The 13471-nt window shown below is 46.2% G+C and overlaps 1 protein-coding gene across 4 annotated transcripts in view; it reads left to right on the plus strand.

The window, feature by feature from the left end:
• Nucleotides 1-909: 909 nt before the first annotated feature.
• The window catches only part of PIP5K1B (phosphatidylinositol-4-phosphate 5-kinase type 1 beta), a 373029-nt gene continuing 360467 nt past the window's right edge, over nt 910-13471 (plus strand). For 2 of the 4 annotated variants that reach the window (XM_049896712.1, XM_049896711.1), the window contains exon 1: nt 911-1244. The gene's annotated coding sequence lies outside the window, so the exon portion shown is untranslated. Of the gene's footprint in view, nt 1245-1542; nt 1697-13471 lie in introns of all 4 variants that reach the window. The other 2 variants (XM_049896709.1, XM_049896708.1) reach the window with 2 other exon arrangements.

Below are 13471 nucleotides of genomic sequence, written 5' to 3' on the forward strand. Positions count from 1 at the left end.
CTCCTTGGGTAGAAAATATCCCATGCTTTCCATCAGCATTTGCTTTTTAAAGATGAGGGTAAGGTGGAAGGAAGTGATGAGGCTGATGAGGCAGCTTGCTTCTATTCAGCAGGGAGAGATCTCTTACCTTATCTTTTCGGTTTCTATTAAGTAAATTTGGTCATAACCTCCATGACAGCTTTTCCCAAAGGAATCCTACAGATCTGGTCCGCACCCACCCAGCCAGCATCTTACCCTGATCCCCTGTGAGGTAACAAGCGTGCCCCAACCCACTCAGTGCCAGCAGATGGACTTGGCCCCCGCTCCCATCACAGTCCACTTGAAGCCCCCTATCCTTCTCTCCCTTAAGACTCCCTCTGCCCGGACTACCCCTACCTGTTGGGTAGGTCTTACTTCCTGGGAACACCTGCTGTCCCGGAAAGGGGAGAAACCGTTGCCTTGGAATCCTGGCCTGTCCCTTTCTGGCGAAAGTGGGCGTCTATGCGGGTTTCTCCCGCAAGCAGAGTCCAGCCGGCAGCGACCAGGCGTGGCCGAGTTCTGTGGCCAGTGGAAGGGGAAATCCTATCCAAACACAGCCCTGCTCCGGGGGCATTCAAGACCGAGGACGGCTGGGGGCCTTGGCCAGCCCTGGAGTCTTGCACAACCCAGCCCCTCCCCGCTCGGCGTCCTGGGCCCGCGGCTGCGAGATAGGGCGCCGTGTCCCCCTGCAGCGACGCCGGCGCCCAGGCCGCCTGCAGCCGAGCTCCCGCCGCTGCTGCAAACTGGCCGGGCCTCCCCGCGGGCGCGGGCCGGGCGGGGGCGGAGAGAGGGCCGAGCCGGCAGCGGGCGGGGCCTGAGCGGGGGCCGCGCCGCGCCGCTCTCTGCGCCTGGCTGTCCTGGGCGCGCACTGCGCCCGGCCTGCGCCCCGCCCGCCCGCCTGCCCGCCGCTGCCCCGACCCCGGCCCCGCGCCCAGCCAGGCCGCGCCGGCGTGGAGAGCGGCGTGGGCTCGGTGGCGCTCGCTGCTCGGGCGGCCGGAGGACGCGGAGGACGGGGACGCGGGGCCACGCTCGCCGCGACGCGCAGTGCACACGCACTCTGCGCGCCCCCGCCGGCAGGCGCGCCCGGCGAGTTTGGCCCGCTGCTCGGGCCCGTCACCTGCCCGCCCGGCTCTCTCTTCGCCCCGGGGACGCAGCGACATCCCGGCAACTTGCAGACTGTGGCGCAACTGGTCTCGTAGCGGAGGCGCCCGCAGGCTGCCAGGGAGGTAAGTTTCCTGCGCGCCCCCGGCCCTCCTCCCTCGACCCGCGGGTGGCCTCGGGGTCCTGCGACCCTGGTGCCTCCTGGCCCTCTCGCCACCCTCCCACCTTGCTTGTCCGCGTCGTTCTGGAAGTGGGATGCAGGGGGCGTACGTGGCTACCGAAGCGGGAACTGTGATCCGTGGGGGCCACGGCTGCGCGCTCCCCGCGGGCACCCACCCGCTCGCCGCCCCAATCCCCGGGGCCGCAGTGACATTCTGGGATTACTCTGGGATCACTTAAGTCAGAGCCCCTTCACCTTCGCAGGGGGATCTGCAGAGTTGGTCAGCAGAGAGGGAGGGCTCCCCGCCACCTTCCCCGGGCACTAACAGCGGCGAACTTGTCGGCGGCCCTGGGCTCTCCAGAGGGGCTTGCGAGACGCTGTTCTGGTCGTTTCTGGCGCTGGAGCTGGATTGAACAGGTGCGGTATGGTTCCAGCCTAATGCAGCGACAGACTTGTGCGTCTCCCCTGCCTCTCTCCCCAAGCCGGGTCAATGTGACGCTTCAACATCTGGTGCGAGGGGTGGGCGCGTGGGGGGCAGTCGGGAGGGAGAGTGCCCGGGTTTGGTGTGCCATGCCAATACCAGGAATCGCTCAAACAGAAGACAGCAAATGCCTGTTCATCTCTCACCTATGCAGACAAGCATGCTGTCATTCTGATCCCCCTGCCCTCTGGTCCCCGGTGCCCTTGGCTGGTAGAAATCTGTTCTAGAGAAGTTGTTTGGATAGGCTGATGCATTCTTGCACCTCATCTGCTGAAGTCAGGGCTCAGAATATGGAAATGCCAGTTACTCAGGTGCTTTGAAGGCAGAGGGTTGCAGACCCAAAATACAAAAACTCCCTCACCCTTGGCTTAGTGACATGCTTCACCAGCTGGAGGTCAATGACCCTCGAGGGAAGGACCTCAGAATGTGTTAACCGGGTTCAAGGAGAAGCTATCCGGTAATCAGAACTCCTGAGCTTCCGTTTGAGGGGGACCGCTGCCCCTCTGGTGGAGAGCGTCCCCCCAGAGACTTCTCCCTCATTCTGAGAAGAGCGGAAGTGTTCTGCAGTTGTTGGGGTGGAGGAAATCCAAAAGGCTGGTTCCTCGCAACTCCAGCGTGATGAAGTAGAGCCCTGTTCCTGGCAGCTGTCCTCAGAGGGTTTCCCAGCTGACAGGAGACCCTGGAACAAACCTGTCCCAGGGGAATCCCAGTCAGTGGAATGTTGGGTACGCATGGCGTGTGACCCTGAGCTGAGGGAAGCAGTGCGCTCTGTGTACAGTAATGTGCCTGGAGACTTAGAAGAACTGAGGAGAAAGCTGGCAAGTCAGACTGATGTGTTAAGACATCTGACTGGAGAAGGAAAAGCGGCAAGCCCTGAATGATACAATCGCTTAACATTTTTGTCCAAATTGCAGAGACTACAGAGGTTAGGTAAGAATACCTTATATTTGCATCAATGCCCTCCAATTTGTAAAATGTTGCTCATTGAATCCTGACCGCTTCTGAAGGAGGCAGGGCAGAGTTAACAACCACAGATTCCACAAAGGAACCTGAAACCCGCAGTTTTGGTGACTTCTCAAGGTAAGGAGTGGCTGGAGATAGGTCATCAGCCAGGTTCTCCGGCATAACCCAATGCCATTCTGCGTTTGTTCAGTGCTTTTCAGATGGCCAGACTGCTTCTGCATTTATCGTGGTCTGCACAGCCTCACTGTGAAATACCGCACACAGCTTACAGGTGAGGAAACCGAGGTTCAGACAAGTGATAAGCGTTTCCCATGGTATCGTATCTAATTTAGTGGAGTTTGTTGTTATTAAGTTGCCACTGAAGTCAGCTCTGACTCACGGCTACCTTACGGACAACAAGATGAAACGTTGGCCGGTTCTGCACCATCTTCATGGTGGTTGGTATGGTCAAGTCTGTTGTTGTGGGCAATGTGTATTTTTAGTGCCTTCTAACCTAGAGGGCTCATCTTCCAGCACTTTATCAGACAATATTCTGTTGCGCCACGTAGGGTTTTCATCAGCTAATTTTTGGAAGTAGGTTGCCATACCTTTCTTCCTAGTCAGTCTTAGTCCGGAAGCTCCATTGAAACCTGTCCGCCATGGGTGATCCTGCTAGTATTTGAAATACTGGTGACATAGCTTCTATCATCGTAGCAACATGCCAGCCACAGTACAGCACACTGGCTGATGGATGGTGGTAGTGGAGTTTATAAGACTAGAACTCTCCTGATGTCTAGTCCATTGCTTTGTTTAGTATGCCATTGTTCCACTTCTGATAGCAACATATCATGGACACTGGATTATGCTGGGAACCGTTAGGTGGGCTGGCAGGTGTGTTGGGTCCTAGTTCTGGCATTATTGCATTTGGCCGTGTGATCTGGGCCAAATCGTAACATATCGGAGCCCCAAGTCTCCCAGATATAAGTCAAGGGATTTATATTCAATCTCTGTCTGGTCCAGCTTTAACATTCTCTGATGTTTGCCAGTGTGTTTGTAACCCAGTGTTATTTTCTCTAGGGGAAAGAAAACTTTTTAACTTAAGTCATCTAAGGAATTCAGCTAGTTACCTATTCCACCTTCATCTATACCACTTCAGGAAGGGAAAGAAAATTCCAAGTGCGCTGTAGTTTAGCATCTGTATTATTTAGGGTTACTATTTGTCTTAGAAATATTCTGAGGGGCTTAAGTACTCTGGAGCCGTAGTGGCGCAGTGGTTAAGAGCTCGGTTCCTAACCAGAAGGTCAGCAGTTCAAATCCACCAGCCGCTCCTTGGAAACTCTATGGGGCAGTTCTACTCTGTCCTATAGGGTTGCTGTGAGTCAGAATCGACTCGATGGCAACTGAGTACTCGAGGATACATGTCAGGGTTTGTTGGGATATTAGACAGTCATTGCTTACTTGCTTGTTTGTTTTTAGTATGGTAATTTGCATATAGTTAAAAACCAAGCAAAAAACCAGAAATCGTCACCGTGGCATCAATTCTGATTCATGGTGACTCCGTGTGCATCAGAGTAGGACTGCGCTCCATTGGGTTTTCAAAGGCTGTGATCTTTTGGAAGTAAATTGCCAGGCCTTTCTTCTGAGGCACCTCTGGGTAGATTTGAACCTCCAGCTTTTTGGTTAGTAGCTGAGTTCTTAACCATTTGCACCACCCAGGGGCCCCTTGCATATAGGAAGTGCTCAGTAAATAACTTCTGAATGAATGAAGGAGGTGAATGAAATTGCTCATGTTGAAAACACACGCCGTAAAACACAGAAGGCATCTTGCGACCTACGTTCCCAGCATCCGCAGACACACGAGATGGTTCACCTGCAGGAGGTGTGTCTCTTGAAGCTGGTGGCTGCAGTGGCCCACTGCGCTCCTCCCTGGATACATCATGTAGAGAAGGGTTTTCTCTCCCACAACAGACTCATGTCATCTACGTCGGTCATACTTTTTTGTTTCCTCCCGCTACCCCTCTTGTTGTTCTTGGGTGTCATCAAGTCAATGCCGACTCACAGAGACTCCATGGGACAGAGTAGAGCTGCCCTATTGGTTTTTCTTGGCTGTAATCTTTGTGGAAGCAGATTGCCAGGTTTTTCTCCCATGGGGCTGCTGGGTGGGTTTGAACCGTCAACCTTTTGGTTAGCAGCTGAGTGGTTAACCGTTGTACCGCCAGGGTCCTTCCCCTCTCCCCTTTAATTGTCAGTAATAGGTAGCTGGCTAAAAGATACAGTCCTAGAAATTGACTGTATCATTTTAGGAAAGGGTGTATGTTTTGAGATGGTGAAGCCAACTACTCAGTTGTCTTTTTTTATAGGGTGTTGAGTAAATTTTAGCATATGCTAATATTGGCTCATGGTTGCGGAGGGGCAACCTAATTAACCAAGCCGACCTAGTTTCTGTTCCCTCTAGGAAGCCTTCTTCTCTTTCCACCCTTCCTTCCTGTGTACAGAAAAGTCGTGTTTTCAGTTTTAGAAGAATAATCTCAAAGAATGACAATATGCCTTAAATCTCATTAACAGATCCAGCTGTTTATGTTCGGGATTAAGGTGTATTTTTTCCTTATGAAGAATTCCAATATTAACTAGTTTAGAGACTCATACCTTCTGTGGATGAGAAAACCAAGAGAGGTGAAGTAACTTGCTTGAGGTCACACAGAAGGTTACTTATAGGGCCGGGGGCCGGGACTGATACGGACTTCTTAAGAAGGTTCAAGGCTCTGTAGAATTTCTGTGGCAAAAGTGCACTTTTTGAGTTTTAGAAACCATAGAGGTTTACAGAAAACTTCTGTTGGCTAGTAATTGTTAGAGAGGTGGCACATTTTAAAATCGTTTAGCATTCATGCTTTTTTATTGTGGTGACCATATAGATAACAAAACATACGCCATATCAACAGTTGCTACATGTATAATTGGGTTAAGGTTGTGTAACTGTCTTGCTCTCCTTTTCCAAACCGTTCCACCACCTTTAACATAAGCTCGGTGCCCTTACCTAAGCAGAAACCTCTCCATTCCCCCTCCCTGCCACCCCTGGTAACCACTAAGAATCTTTGGTTTCTGGATTTATACTTGTAGATTCTCTTGTCCAAGCAGATACCATAAGGAGAAAATGTTCATTTTCATCTATTCACTGCGATTCCCTTGGTTTACGTACATCACTCGACTCAAAGTAACGCTTGCCTCCAATCAGTGCATGAAGGGATGGAACTGTTTGAATAGAAACACAGGCGTATGCTGATTTTCCAAGCTTTCTTCCTGGTAAATAAAACCAGAAGGCAAAGGTGGCCCTGTCAAACAGCTGGTAAAGTCATGAATATGTATACATTTAATTTGCATTCTCATTTTCCTTGTGACTTCTGTTAAGTGTTGAGTCAGACATTTAATATCCTGGAAAAATTTTTTTTTTCCCCTATGGCTGGAGCCTTCTTGAGAGTTCCTCCGTAAAACATCAAGTCCTAAATGTATTTATTGCAGAAACGTGTTCCCTTTGTAGCAAGCGCATTGAGTGGGGTTGGAAGGAGTCCTTGTGTTTTTTAAAAGCTGCCCAGTTAGAACTGTACATTTTGTAGCTCAGCTGTGCGGATGTGGACTTATCTGCAGAGCAGGCTGTTATTTTCTTCTGAATACTAGGGAAGTCGAGGAGGAGGAGGGGGAGTAACCTAGCCTTTTGTTTTAGTAAGCGTTTTTCTTTTTTCAAATAGTCTTTACACTTAACATAATCTATCAGTGAAATTTTTAAAGTGCTGTTTTGTAAACAATTGACAGCCTTTTAGAAAGGGTTTTACTCAGTCAGGCTCCTTTCAATGTAAACATTAGAGAGATAGATAGATGATAGAGAGATAGATAGACAGGTTGGTTGACAGGTAGATAGATAGCTACCATCCAGGACGTTGCCCAGTCCTGGATCTTCCTGGTGATTGCCAGCATGTTCAAGTTCACTGTAGGGGCTATTTTGCCAATCTATCTCTCCAAGAGTCTCCCAGGCCCTTGTTGGCCTCTACTTCACCAAACATAATGTCCTTATATAGCAATTGATCCCTCCTGATGATGTGTTCAAAGCAAGTGAGTTGAATACTATTCTACTGTGATCCATAACATTTTCATTGGGTAGTTTTTGGAAGGAGATCGCCAGGCCTTTCTTCCTAGTCTGTCTTATTCTGGAAGTTTCGCTAAAATCTGCCCACTATAGGTGGCCCTGCTGGTAGTTGAAATACTGGTGGCATAGCTTCCAGCATCCCAACAACACACAAGCCACCACAGTATGACAAAGTGACAGATGAGTCCAAAACCCAAAACCAAACCCACTGCCGTCGAGTCGATTCCGACTCATAGTGACCTTATAGAACAGAGTAGAACTGCCCCATAGCGTTTCCAAGGAGGGCCTGGTGGATTCAAACTGCTGAACTCTTAGCAGCCGTAGCACTTAACCACTACACCACCAGGGTTTCCAACAGATGAGAGGTGGAATATTAATATAAGGCCTGGGAAAACAGGCTTGATTTTGTGTATTCTATTCTCAGTTGCTATCCACTTCTGTATAACTTCATCAGAAGCATTTAAGGAAGGTGAGGACACAAGAAAACATTGGAGTACTATCCAGATTAGGTTACTCTTGGGAAGATTTGAAACATAGTAATTAGGACATGGTTATAGTGTCTTGATGTTATCACTTTAAGTTAAAAACAAAACAAAAAAAACCCTTCGTTTTTGGGTTCCTTTTTGTAGCAAGACTTGTGTATTGCTCACCGGGCTGAGTAAACAGCAGCATTGCAGTCTGTTCTTGCGAGTTGACATGATGGGTGAGCTGTAAGTTCTTGAGACTTGTTTTCTCTTGCACTTTTAGGCGCTCTGTTGTGAAATTGCAATAACATATAAAGCCTTGAGTGTTTGGTATTGCTGCCACTTTAAAAACATGTAAGTGTATGTGTGTGTTCCTTTGTCGGTTCAGGCAAGGCTTGCAGCTGCAATCACTGTAGACCTAAGGAGTATAAAAAAAAAAAAAAATAAGGAGTATAAGTACCTGGAATTGCAACTGAAGTTTCAACGACAACACTAGGAAGTTCATCTGTTTTTGTAAGAAAAAGGTGATATTTACACCTTTGCCTTCCAGTCCTTCTGAGCAAAGGGTTATTGGAAGGACGGTAACTTTATAGCCACCAGCCACTCAAAACGTATTTCTTTACTCCATGGACAGACTGGCACAAGAAATGCGATAGAGTCCACATGTTGGGGTGTGGGTTTTTAAAAAAAATTAATGCACCCTTTCCTTTCATTCCCCGCCCCCCCCCCCCCCAAAAAACTCTGTCCACCATCCTCTGGGTCTGTGACATTTGGAAATAAAGTAAAATGACAAAAACAGCAACAATTGAAAAGAAGGCAGTCTGACCTCCGTGAGGGTGTGGTAAGCACTTCACAGATGTCGTACTTGTTAATGAAGAAGGCTAGGCAACATGCTTTATTTACCTTTTTTATTCCTGGAATTTAGCAGAATGCCTGGCAAATGGCGGGGGGTTAACAAATATGTATCGAACAATTTTTGCATCCAAATGAGTACCATTCTTCAAAGGTTTTGGACATTTTATAATTATTCTAATGGTACTATTATTTTCCAAACCATTTTAGAAACACAGCAGGCAAGCTGGTAGATACTGATTGCAATAGTTTATGGTGGTCCTACATAAATTTTTTTTTAAATCACAAATGGCATTTATGCACCAGACTATCAAACTTTTTTAACAAGCATGCTTAGAAATTTTTTTTCCTTAGAGTAATCTAAATATAAAATGTGGTATTCTGTTCTTCTTTAAAAGAATCAGATAAACTTTTTTTTAAAGCACCTGGGGTGGCTGAGTGGCGAGTTTTTCTTGGGGCACATAGACGAGAAGGGACTTTAAGTTGATCTAAGTTAATCGACTTAAATGTCACCTCCTCTTGGGGCCTTCCCTGATCATCTAACCTAATAGATCCTTTCTCCATGTATTTTCTTCCCTTATCCCAATGGATACTTATATATTTATTTACTCCACTTGTTTTTCTGTTACTTACCCTCAAACGCCACCACGTGTCTATCAGTTTGTCATACTGTAGTTTGGCGGTCTGGTGAATACTGTAGTGATTACGTGCTGCTGTGATGCTGGGTGGGTGATGATGGAAGTTATGACGCCATTTTTTCAAATACCAGCAGGGTCACCCATGGCCGACAGGGTTTAGCAGAGTTTCCAAACTAAGATGCACTAGGAAGAAAAGCCAGGTGATCTACTTCTGAAAATTGGCCAGTGGAAACCCTATGGATCACAACAGAACATTGTTTGCTAGAGTGCTCAAAGATGAGCCCCCTAGGTTGGAAGCCCCCTAGGTTGGAAACCCCCTAGGTTGGAAGGCACTCAAAATACACAGAGGCCAAAACAGTGGACTCAAGCCTACCAACGATCGTGAAGATGGCGTAAGATTGGAAAGGTTGGTGATTCGAACCCACCCACAGGTGCTTTGAAGGAAAGTCCCGATGATTTACTTCTGAAAAGTCAGCTGTTGATAGCCCTATGGAGCAACAGTTCTACTCTGACACGCATTGGGCCACCATGAGTCGGAATCGATGCGATGACAATTGCTGAGTCCCCCGGTCTCCTCACAAAAAAAGTTTTAATTTTTGTCCGGAGACATCGTGAAACTTGAAGGGTAGGCACCTGATGGAACTTGGAGTTGGGAAAGAGTGACTCAGAAGGCTGCCTTATCTGTGGTGTAGGATAGATAAACCACAACTTTAAAACATGAACTTTAAACTGGGAGCTGTCTATATTTTTTCACATATTGCTTACCCTAAACTTCATACCAATTCATTTTAATGAGAACTTAAGTACTGTAAGGGGGAAAAAATTCACTTTTTAAAAAGTACCTCAAAAAGAATTTGACAAGGTATTTTTTTTTCTTCTGAAATTCATTGAGACCTCAAGGTGCCCGTTTGAACTGGCCATTCAAGCTCAAAACGAAAGGGGCTCAAAACAGGAAGCCTTAGGTTATCTAGAACCTTTGAGCTGCGTGTTTTTCTCCTGTAATACATTTCCTGATGGCTGAGGGCTTGCTAGCTTCTGTAAGCACTGAAATGTGTTAAAGCCAATTTCTGGATAGAAAATTTCCCCCAAATTGTCCTCTTTCTCTGATTCTTAAAAAAGGTTATATAGGATGTATCTTTTTTTTTTTTTTTTAACGATATAAGATTTTCATTTTCAGGATTGTGTTGTTGTCAGGTGCCGTCATAGCGACCCTACGTGCAACAGAACAAAACACTGCCGGGTCCTGTGCCCTCCGCACAATTGTTGTTATGCTTGAGCCCGTTGTTGAAGCCGCTGTGTCAATCCATCTCATTGAGGGTCTTCCTCTTTTTCGCTGACCTTCTACTTTACCAAGCGTGATATCCTTCTCCAGGGACTGGTCCCTCCTGATAGCACATCCAAAGTGTGTGAGACAAAGTCTTGCCATCTTTGCTCTAGGACTGTGCTCTGTTACAATAAAGGGAAGGAACCCGGGTAGTGCACCTGGTTAAGTGCTTGGCTGCTGATCGAAAGGGCAGCAGTTCCAACCCACCCAGTGGCTTTGCAGGAAAAGACCTGGCGATCTGCTCTCATAGAGATTACAGCCAAGAAAACCCAATGAGGCAGCTCTATTCTCTCACACGGGGTTGCTATGAGTCGAAATCAACTCGATGGCACCTAACGACAACAGCATAATAAAGTGAGAGCTTCAGGATCTCTTCGGGGATATAAAGTTCTCTGCCCCTGTACCAAATGGCCCCACTTTGCTATTTTTGAAAATCTTGCCTGCCTTTATTAATTTGTTTGTTTATTTATTTATTTTTTTGGTGGGGGGCCCTGTTTCCGTGGCTTTCAGCAATGACAGCCGCTTTGCCTCATTGTTTGCTATTGGGAGTCTGTTGTGATCTTGGCAACCAGATAACACCCGTATTGTCAGGATTGCGTTTCCCAAAGAGACTTACATTATTCACTACATTTGAAATTTTAAAAATGAGAAAAAAGCAGTTTATGGGGGCGAGCTCCGACAGTTGTGTGTAAAGCAATCAAGCTTTTGTTTCTTTTAGTTCATTTAATTTATTGGACAATAAAGAATATGTTTTTCTTATGTCCTGTTTTTGGGCTCTTCAGAAGAATAAGATGCTGCCCTCTTAGGCTGAAATGTGCCAGGGTTTCTTTTTGCTTTCTTCTCAAGCATTGGTGATGTGTTTACTGCGTCATGGCCACGAACATGCTTTCATAGACGTTTTCATTTAACTTAAACGTAGAGTGGTAGTTTATGGGTAGTTTGGGCACAGTTTCATTTTCGCTGTCTTTAGAGTTCTAGATTAGCAAAGGTGTTTCTCCTTTTATTGGAGAAATTACGTAGAAAATTTCCCCCAACCTTCCAGATTTCCATCTTCCATTGGAAAACTTTACTGTTGTTGTTACATATTCCACTGGAAAATTTTTTTTTTTATCTATAAAACTTAAAAAAAAATTTTTTTTATTGTGCTTTAAGTGAAAGTCTACAAATCAAGTCAGTCTCTCATGTAAAAATTGTTACCCACCTTGCTATATACTCCTAATTGCTCTCCCCCTAGTGAGACAACACACTCTTTCCCTCTACTCTCTCTTTTCGTGTCCATTCGGCCAGCTTCTGGCCCCCCCTGCCTTCTCATCTCCCCTCCAGACAGGAGATGCCGACATAGTCCCATGTGTCTACTTGATCCAAGAAGCTTATTCTTCACCAGTATCATTTTCTATCCCATTGTCCAGTCCAATCCCTGCCTGGAGAGTTCCCTTTGGGAATAATTCCTGTCTTGGGCTAACAGAAGGTCTGGGGACCATGACCACCCAGGTCCTTCTAATCTCAGTCAGACCATTAAGTCTGGTCTTTTGATAAGAATTTAGTGTCTGCATCCCACTGCTCTCCTGCTCCCTCAGGGGTTCTCTGTTGTGTTCCCTTTCAGGGCAGTCATCGGTTATAGCCAGGCACCATCTAGTTCTTCTGGTCTCTGGCTGATGTAGTCTCTGGTTTATGTGGCCCTTTGTGCCTCTTGGGCTCATAATTACCTTGTGTCTTTGGTGTTCTTCATTCTCATTTGCTCCAGGAGGGTTGAGACCAATTAATGCATTTTAGATGGCCGCTTGCTAGCGTTTAAGACCCCAGACGCCACTCTTCAAAGTGGGATGCAGAATGTTTTTTTAAATAGATTTTATTATGCCAGTTGACTTAGAGGTCCCCTGAAACTGTGGTTCCCAAACCCCTGCCACTGCTACGCTGGCCTTTGAAGCGTTCAGTTTATTCAGGAAACAGCTTTTGGTTTAGTCCAGTTGTGCCAATCTCTCCTGTATTGTGTGTTGTCTTTCCCTTCACCTAAAATAGTTTTTATCTACTATCTAATTAGTGAATAGTCCTCTCCCTCTCTCTCCCCTCTCGTAACCATCAAAGAATATTTTCTTCTCTGTTTAAACTGTTTCTCGAGTTCTTATAATAGTAGTCTTATACAACATTTGTCCTTTTGCAACTAATTTTACTCAGCACAATGCCTTCCAGGCTCGTCCATGTTATGAAATGATTCACGGTTTCATCACTGTTCTTTATTGATGTGTACTATTCCATTGTGTGAATATACCATAATTTATTTATCCATTCATCCGTTGATGGGCACTTTGGTTGCTTCCATCTTTTTGCTATTGTAAGCATCCACTGGAAAATTGTAATGTTGCTGTCGTTATTAGTTGCTGTCGAGTCTGCTCCAACTTATAGCAACCCCATGTATAACAGACTAAAACACTGTCTGGTCCTATGCCATCTTCACAGTCATTGTTTTGTTTGAGTCCATTGTTGTGACTCTAGCGTAGTGCCTTCCAGAGTAGGGCCTCGCCTTCCAGCACTATACCTGGCAATGTTCAGTTGTGATCTAAAAGGTTTTCATTGGTTAGTTTTCAGAAGTAGATCACCAGGCCTTTCTTCCTAGTCTGTTTTAATCTGAAAGGTCTGTTAAAACCTGTCCATCGTGGATGACCCTGCTAGTATTTGAAACACTGGTGGCATAGCTTTCAGCATCTCAGCAACGTACAAGCCACTGCAGTACGACAAACTGACAGACAGATGGTAGGAAAACTTTAACACCTACAATAAAATAATTCAGGTGAATAATGGAAACTTAAGTTTATTTTTAAGGATAATAACCAGCCTTTTAGGCTGTGGACTCATACTAGGGAAACAGAAAAGCAATGGCGTCACTGTTTTGGCAAGTTATATTTAAGCAATGCCCTTTTACTGTATTTCCAAAGACATTTATTTTAGACAGAGTGGTGAAGATTTATGGAAAATAAAGCAAGCGAGAAATCAGAAAGTCCCTCATGCTAAGGGTTAAGAGCAAAACATGACTTTTGGTTATGGAAAACAGAATGGAAATTCGGCTTTTAAGGCTTGGGTATGTTTGTGCTCCGTTAAGTAATTTTGCAGTTTCTCAGAAACCCCTTCGCCTCTGTGGCAATTCATAACGTGAACCCGATGCAGCATTTCATTTTGTGCAAACATGAGGTCAGGAACCGTCATCTTCTACGTGTGTCAGAAGACCTCTGGAAGCACTTTAGAAGTGACCGGTAAGTATCCCGCACGTGCGCCTGGTGTCTTTGTTACCGAGTGCTGCCGTAACGAGAATACCACTAGCAGGTGGCTTTAAAGACCAGAAATGTATCTTCTCACAG

Source organism: Elephas maximus, chromosome 9, assembly GCF_024166365.1.
Source record: "Elephas maximus indicus isolate mEleMax1 chromosome 9, mEleMax1 primary haplotype, whole genome shotgun sequence".
Lineage (NCBI taxonomy): Eukaryota > Metazoa > Chordata > Mammalia > Proboscidea > Elephantidae > Elephas > Elephas maximus.